Here is a 7313-nt window from a genome sequence, read left to right as displayed (position 1 = left end):
CTTTTGATTCTTATTACCCAAGTTATTAAGAATATTACCAGTGGCATACAGGGAGCTTAACCAATGAGTGGTCAGAAAAGGTGTTTCTTCTGTAGATCACACCAATCGCTGGCTTGGCCCCCCTGGCCCAGGCCGGCCTCTGGCCCAGGCGTCAGGCCTGGGCAGGGGACCTTCATCTTTCCTCTGATCACCGGCTTGGCCCCCCTGCCCAGGCCTGACATCTCTGGCAGAGACGTCAGGCCTGGGCCGGGGGCCAGTCCAGTGACTGGTGATCAGAGGGTGATGAGGGTCAACTCCTCTGGCCGAGGCATCAGGCCTGGGTGGGGGGCTCATCACCCTCCAATAGCAGGATTGGCCCCTTGCCCAGGTCAGACGCCTCCGCCAGAGGCGTCTGGCCTGGGCAGGGGACCCCCAGACCCCTCCAATTGCTGACTCTGCCCCCGCCCAGGCCTGATGCCTCTGGCCCAGGTGTCAGGCCTGGGCAGGGGACCCCCATCTCCCCCCGATCACCAGCTTCTGGGGCTTCAGGGGCCCGCCTCCTGCCCAGGATGGTGGCTTGCTCTGGCGGCTGCGCTGTCCCGCCCTGCCTGCAGTATGCAAATTAGCCGTCATCTTTTTGGTGGTTAATTTGCATATCATGCTGATTAGCCAATGGGAGGCGTAGCGAAGGTACGTCAATTACCATGTTTGTCTATTATTAGATAGGATGTATAGTTTGAAAATATTTTCTCCCAATTTTTAGGTTGCCTTGTCACTCTGATTATTTCCTTGGCTGTGCTGGAGTTTTTCAGTTTGATGTAGTCCCATTTGTCTCTGTTTGCTTTTGTTCCCTGCACTTTTGGTGTTATAGCCAAGAAATCATTGCCAATTCTCATGTCAGCTTGGCCCCTTTGTTTTATTCTAGGAGTTTTATCGTTTCAGGTCTTTAATCCATTTTGAATTAATTTTTGTGTATGGTGTAAGGCAGGGGTCCTCAAACTCTTTAAACAGGGGGCCAGTTCACTGTCCCTCAGACCGTTGGAGGGCCGGACTATAGTTTAAAAAAAAACTATGAACAAATTCCTATGCACACTGCACATATCTTATTTTGAAGTAAAAAAACAAAACGGGAACAAATACAATATTTGTATTTGCATGTGGCCTGCGGGCCGTAGTTTGAGGACCTGTGGTGTAAGGTCAGGGTCTGTTTTTTATACGAACTTTCAACCAGTCCCCCTCTCTTCTCAGCTCCTGACCCTCTCCTTCCAGGCACCAGGAGCTCCATTTCCCGAGCTTTTCCTCAGCTGGCTTTTGTTTGCTTCTCAGGCAGTGAGCTTCCAGCCTGCTTTGCTCACCTCAGCTCAGTAGTCATCTCTGCGTTCAGCTTCCAAAATGCCATTATTGTCTGTTGTCTGCTCTAAAATACTTTTCTGCTTTTTTTGTCCTTCTGGATTTATAAAAAGCCCTATTCCATTGGCTACCTACAATCCTCAAATCCATTTAAATTATATTTAAAAGGCTTTTAAAAATGTTATCTCATATTTTCTATTGTTAGGTCCTACCTCCAAAAATAATTGTTCAGTTTATCCCTTTGCTTCCTTTAGTTAACTAGTTTCTGCCAAGTGACATGTTACTTTCCCAAACATCATTTCATTATTCAAAATAAACTGAGATTTTTGTTTTTAATATGAGACTTGGTGACACTCTGTTTCCTGAGATACTGTTTTGGAGGGAGCTTCTTGCTGTATCTTTAGGTGTATACACTATGTGTCGGTATTATCAGATGATGTCCTTTTATCTAAGTCCATTTTACTCTTAAGCTGTAATTGAATACTTGTAAACGAATAAAATGTCAAGAGCGTCCTATGTTCTTTTTAGTTACTTGTGACAGTGGCTTTCTTTGTGATTGTATTGATTATTTACAGCAGGGGTGGGAACCTTTTTCTGTCAAGGGCCATTTGGGTATTTATAATATCATTCACGGCCATACAAAATTATCTGCTTAAAAATTAGCCTGTTATAGTTGGTTAAACGTTTAATTAACTCACCCCTAATGCCTTGGAGGGCCAGATCAAATGATTTTGTGGGCCTTATTCAGCCAGCTGGCTGGACGTTTCCCACCCCTAATTTACAGTGTAATACTATTTCTGACCGATAGGATAAAGAATTATTAAATGAGGGGGGCCTGCGTCCTTAGGGACTATCAAGAATGATTTTTTGTTTGTTTGTTTGTTTTGTTTTGTTGTTCTTCCAAGAATCATTTTCTCTTAGGACTGTTAGTTGGCTCAAGATATCAGCTATTCAGTTTGGCACATGGAAGTCCCTACGATTTTTTTTTTTTTTTGGTGTCACGATTTTATTACTGGGTTCCTACGTGGCCCAATGGAAACGAGAGACTGCTGACCCTACGATTTTTATCCTGGGGTCTAGGGATAGGCTTCAAAGAGTTCAAGATCCTCCTGAATTGGAGTGGTAGTAAAATAGGCTTAGCTTTTGTTAGGTACTCAGTGATGCATGGCTTATATGATCCTGAACAGGATCGAGAACTCACCTCTAATAGATTATTCTAGAGTAAAAAATAGAATGTTACTGTCTAAATTAAACATGATAAAAAATAAAATGCTACCTTGCTAGCTACTATTGGATTCCACATTCTTTCACATGTAAGTACAAGTAACTATAAATGAGGGACTAAATGAACAATTACTTCTTTATTCTTTGCCACATGCAACATATTATCTCTAGCTTCCTGGTTATGCAACATGTAACTATAAAAGGTATCATTAATGAGGATACTGTTTGGATCTTAGAGAAATGACCATCTTTTTTGTCAACTTGTAAAGAAGGTATCTTAGTAGTTACCCTTGGTTTTCATATTGAAGATGCTGTACTTAATATGTGAAAATCAGTTACTTGTTAACAATTAGTAGGTAAATATATAAAACAAGCACCTCTGTGATAGAGGGTTATGTATGGACTTTAGTTTTTAATTAAGAAAAGGTGGGGTAAGATTTATGTTATGTATATTTTAGAACAACAAAAAATCTGGAGGGAGGGAGGGAGTGAGGGAGACACATGGGGGTGGGAGGTGGGGAAGGTCAATTGTGAATTTTTTGTTTCCAATCTAATACTTTAATGTTTTGTGAGATCTACTGGATTTATAAGGTCTCTTTCAGCTTTAGAATTTTATGATTCCATTTTTGAAGTGGTTAAGCTTAAATTGCTCTTTTCTTCTAGGTACACCATTGAGTTCTTTGGGAGGCACAAAAGTGTCTGGTTGGGAAGCTTATGAAATAAAAGACAAGACCCTGCCTCAGGAAGCGTACATGAGAATAATTTTAAAGGAAACTATCGATAAATGCAGAACAGTAGCTGTTGGAGGTATGTAATAACTTAGAGCTTGGATTGAATGTAGCGTGACCCACTCTGCTGTACTAAGTCAAATCCAGCCTTTCTCTGGGCATCACCCCACCCTGTGGTCTCAAATACACTAGTGGCTATTGTTCTCTCAACTTGACTGCATAGTGAGATGTGACTCTTAACGCTTCCTTGAGCAGCAGTGACTCAGCCCATTTCGAGTCCTTCCTGTGCCTGAAAGACAATAAAGGTGACAGAGGCAACACTGGACTCTGAGCGGATGAAGTGCCTCCTTTTCTGGGAATGGGCGGGCCGCTTCAAAGCTCAGCGAGTGCGTGCCGGCTGTTACTCTGGAGTCAGCTGTCATTTATTGGCTTTGCTCTTACCTTGGCGGATGCCAAGGCGCATCTGGTGGGTGCTTGCTGGATTGGCTTGACGGATTTCCTATTAGTCATAAGCTTTGATCTGTTTGTCGCCTTGACCCCTTCACCCCACTCCCCCACGTGTCAGTTACATGCAGTGGTTCTCAACCTGGGCTGCACATTAGAATCACCTGGGAATCTTTTTAAAATCCTGATTTCTGGGCCTCATCCTCCGGAAATTCTGTTTCTTTGTTATGGGGTGGGGCCACAACATTAATAACAAAGAAACAGAATTTCCGGAGGATGCGGCCCAGAAATCAGGATTTTAAAAAGATTCCCAGGTGATTCTAATGTGCAGCCAAGGTTGAGAACCACTGGTTACATGGTTACTTCATTTTCTTGCTTTATAGCCTTTAATTTTTTTTTTAAATCCTCAACTGAGGGTATATTTCTATTGATTTTTTAGAGAGAGAGGAAGAACGAGAGTGAGAGAGAAACATAGATCGGTTGCCTCCTGTATGCACCCTTACCGTGAATCAAACCTGCAACCTGTTGGTGTACAACCTTTTAGTGTACGGATGATGTTCAATGAACTGAGCCACTGGTCAGGGCTAGCCTTTAATTTTTATCTCCTCAATAACTTATATCATCAAGGTCATGGTCACCCATTATTTCATATGCTGTGACCTTCAGTGGATGTCTGGCTTTTGATGCACTGGCTCTTTTTTTATGAAACAGTTACTGTTTCATAATTATACTGAGAGTATATTATTGGTATGAGACCTTATTAAAATATGCCATTTTTTAAACATATTTCTATGTGTGTGTGTGTACATCTCTACTATTTTGGCAACATTTTAAAGTTTGAAATGATTTCAAAATAAACACAAAAATTCACACACAAAAACTAAATTGATTTGACTTTTCTTCATTGACTTGGTTAATTAATTACTTGCCTAATATTTGACTAAGTCATATAATTTTACCCTTCTAAGTAAGATTTGATTTCTGAATAACTCCCTCATTATGAGGAGGTTATTTGTTATATTTTTTATTATGTGCTATCTGCTATGGGTCCATAAGGTGATGTCCTGAGAGATTCTGATGAACTTTGGTCCTTTAATTCAGTGTTATTTCATTTGATTCTGAATTAGTGGGATATAGTGAAAAGAGTTGCAATAAATAGAGTATGCCAGTGATGCAAAAAGAAATCAGACTCAAGAAGAAGTATGTAACATGTACCTGTGGCACTCAGTAACTTAAGTGAATCACATACTGTTGTCAACTTTTTTCTGTTGTTTCCTGAGAATCCCATGTTAGATTTGTTTTGCAGAGGAGGACCTGCTGTCCTGTCTGGGCTACTGATTAACCCCACAGAGCCCTTCCTGGCCCATCCCTCGGTCTGCATTGCTATATTAGAACACAGTTTCCTGGCAACAGCAATATATCTGGCATGACTTAAACTAATGGACAGTTTTTTTAGCATATTTGATGATGCTAAGCAAGTGGAATAAATGTCAGTATAGATTGTTAGATGAAGATTTTGAAAATTTGTAGTGTATTTAGTGCGTAGAAGGGACCAGAAACATAATGTGGTAAGTATGCTGGCTGGATTAATGGCACAGTTTGTCAGCTGCACACTTACATAAGACCATATTATGATTAGAAAATTTTTTAAATTAACATTTGAAGGGCTTGGGGTTTATTTATTATGATTTTTTTTGAGTAGCTGTGTTTGGAAATTTTAATTTTGTAAACTATTTTAGCATAACATAGCTGCACAGTTAGCCTTGAAAATGGCTGTTTGTTTTTAAAATATTGTGCTGTTTACTTTGACTTGGCATTGGTGGGAATAGTTTCTAAGGAAAATAGTTTGTAACCCAAGTTATAAATAATTTTCAGGTTTTTAAATTATTTATTTCAAAGCGTTCACTCTTTATTATTTTGGGCTCAGAATTTGAGAACAGACTTTCCCTAGTATTTTGTTTTTATCATCACAGTTGTATTTTTCATGCAGTGAGTGCATTTCTGAAACTAATACCTATGATATTTTTAATAAATTGATAAATTTAGGTTGACAAAGAAAGTTCACTAATTTTAAAAGATCCTTAATAAATCCTTTATAGTGAAGATCTGTGGGAGTGATAAGGGCTGGGAGGAGGGAGCAAAGGCGGGGAGGGATGGGAGATATCTGTAATACTATCAACAATAAAAAGTATTTTTTTAAAAGAAATCCTTTAGTAAAATGAGGAAAGCTTCCTTAATTTTTTTTATTCTTTTTATTTATTCAGGGGTTTTTAATATTGGGCAGTCTTTTGATAATTACTTTATATCGCTTCACTTAATAGTGTTTTTAGATTCATACTTGTGGTTAACATGTATCAATAGTTTATGTTGCTGAGTAGTATTCCATTGTATGAATTCATCTATTTACCTATTGATGGACATTTGAGTGGGTTATAATTTTTGTCTATTATGAATATAACTTCTGTGAACATTATTGTACAAGTCTCTTTGTGGAATATGTTTTCATTTATTTTAGACTAGAGGCCCAGTGCATGGAATTCGTGCACAGGTAGGGTACCTAGTGGGACCAGCTGCGGGGAGGGGCCGCAGGTGGTTGGCTGGCCGGCCCTGCCCCCTGGTCAAACTCCCGGTCAAGGGGACAAGTTGCATATTAGGCTTTTATTATATAGGATGTACACTTAGAAGTGCATCAATAAAGGGGTTATATAATTAAACATGCTCATCAGCAATGTATGCCTTGCTCCAATATGCTCCAACCATTTGACAACAATTGCTATTGTCAGTCTTTTCACTATTAGCATTCTAGTGGGTGTAGTGTGGTGTCTTGTGGCTGCCTGTGATTTCCTTGATGATAATGATGTTGGACATTTTTTTCATGTATGTACTTATTGGCTTTTCTTATAAAGTATCTAGCTAAGTCTTTTGCTGTTTTAAAAATTGGGCTGTGTGACTTTTTTATTCTTGACTTTTTATGCTTTTTAATTCTTGAACTATAGTACATAGTTCTTTATGTATTCTAGAAAGAAGTCCTTTGTCAGATATATGTATTATGAATATTTTGCAGTTGGTGGTTACCTTTTTATTTTCTTAACTGTATCTTTAAAAGGCAGAAGTTTTTATTTTGATGAAGTCTGATTTATTAGTTTTTTCCTCTTATTCATATGCTTTGCCTACTTCATGGTCACAAAGACATTATATAATTTTCCTGCTTTATAGTTTTAGTTTTTACGGTAAGTTCTCTGTGAGATCAGGATTTATTCTTCTTTCCATCTGGATATCTATTTGTTCCTGCCCAATTTGTTGAAAAAGACTATCCTTATTCCCACTGAATTATTTTGGCATCTTGGTAAAAAATCATCAGTTGACCATATATGCTTATGTCTATTTCTGGTCTCTGTTCTGCTTCATTGTTCTAGTCATGTGCCCTTAACACCAGTACTGCATTTTGTTGAGGATTTTTGCATAGGTGTGTTCTAAGTGATATAGATCTGTAGTGTTCTTCTATTGTCCTTGTCTGTTTTTTTTTTTTTTACATTCTTTGTTGTTTAAAGTATTACATAAGTCTCCTTCCCGCCCCCCCCATTGACC

At 39.0% G+C, this 7313-nt stretch overlaps 1 protein-coding gene across 7 annotated transcripts in view; it reads left to right on the top strand.

The window, feature by feature from the left end:
• The window catches only part of SGMS1 (sphingomyelin synthase 1), a 213577-nt gene that overhangs the window by 107591 nt on the left and 98673 nt on the right, over positions 1-7313 (top strand). For 6 of the 7 annotated variants that reach the window (XM_006755843.2, XM_015558823.1, XM_015558822.1 and 3 more), the window contains one exon: positions 3217-3360. The exons of the other annotated variant lie outside the window; for it this stretch is intronic. The gene's annotated coding sequence lies outside the window, so the exon portion shown is untranslated. The remainder of the gene's footprint in view (positions 1-3216; positions 3361-7313) is intronic. 7 annotated transcript variants of the gene reach the window in all.

The sequence above is a fragment of the Myotis davidii genome, unplaced genomic scaffold, assembly GCF_000327345.1.
Source record: "Myotis davidii unplaced genomic scaffold, ASM32734v1 scaffold933, whole genome shotgun sequence".
Classification (NCBI taxonomy): domain Eukaryota; kingdom Metazoa; phylum Chordata; class Mammalia; order Chiroptera; family Vespertilionidae; genus Myotis; species Myotis davidii.
The sequence above is the reverse complement of the archived record's forward strand: the minus strand, read 5'-3'. Positions and strand labels throughout refer to the sequence as shown.